At 39.5% G+C, this 1,107-nt stretch overlaps 1 non-coding gene across 1 annotated transcript; it reads left to right on the plus strand.

The window, feature by feature from the left end:
• The first annotated feature begins 257 nt into the window (after nucleotides 1-257).
• On the plus strand, nucleotides 258-330 carry TRNAK-CUU. The gene has a single exon. It is a non-coding gene; the product is annotated as a tRNA-Lys (tRNA).
• The last annotated feature ends 777 nt before the right edge of the window (nucleotides 331-1,107 follow it).

Consider the following 1,107-nt stretch of genomic DNA (forward strand, 5'->3'; position numbering starts at 1 on the left):
CCTTCTTTGAAAAAAAATAATTTTACATAAGCGAAATATGCCTTTTATACACATAAGAGAAGAGGTGAAACCCAAACCCACAGAAATCACAAAAATATGTTTATGTTAAGATGAGCTAAATCTGTGAGTCCTACTCGGTCGCTGTCTTAAGGCACGGGTGCAAGTATTGAATTGTTTGAATCCCTACAGCTGTATGAAATGTGACTTAAGCAAAGATTGTGAGAACCAATATCTGCTGAAAAACGCTTTTTCCCCAAGCCTGACTAGCTCAGTCGGTAGAGCATGAGACTCTTAATCTCAGGGTCATGGGTTCAAGCCCCATGTTGGGCGAGGGGTATTTACTTTTTCTGTTTCAGTAATTCATTAGGAAACCTACAAAAATGTTAGTGAAGCATTGGGTACTTGCCAGGTTCTTATGGCCTGGATTGGCCACTGTTGGAAACAGGATGCTGGGCTTGATGTGTCCTTGGTCTGACCCAGTATGGCATGTTCTTATGGGTATCTCCTTTTCTGAACATTTAAGCATCTTAAGGTGCCAGAAAAAATATATCAGTTTCCAACCTGCAGAGCAGAAATGACAACTTCATATGCTTCTCAGAAAAAAGGAGTCCATGTTCAAAATCACAAATATTCACCCAAAGGGATCCACTTTCTAGAAATTACCAAGGAATTGTACTTCTTCCTGGGTGAACATGCTGGTCGCTGTTTCCCCAATCAATTCGCAATAGCAGAGCAAATCTGCAATACATAACATATGGCTTTTACTAGAATCTATTTTGACAGGAGACATAAACTGAAATAATGAAAGCAGAAAAATTCAAACATTCAAAGAAAAAAATCAATGTTCACAAAACTTTCATTCTCAGTGACTTTGAATCAGAGGAGCTTCTACTCAGAATGGATAATTTCCTCACTCGTTGTGTTCCGTAGTTGACGTGGATGCCCTGGAATCTTCATGCTGCATTATGAGCAAAATGTCCTCAGTACTTGGGAGAAAATATACAGGATCCTCCAAGCAGCTAAAACGGGAATGAAAGAGGATCTTAAAGTAGGACCCACCCATTTCATAATGAATGAAGAGCAAAGGCTTCTTATCGAGAAGCTTTG

This window comes from Rhinatrema bivittatum, chromosome 16 (genome assembly GCF_901001135.1).
Source record: "Rhinatrema bivittatum chromosome 16, aRhiBiv1.1, whole genome shotgun sequence".
In the NCBI taxonomy this organism is placed as follows: domain Eukaryota; kingdom Metazoa; phylum Chordata; class Amphibia; order Gymnophiona; family Rhinatrematidae; genus Rhinatrema; species Rhinatrema bivittatum.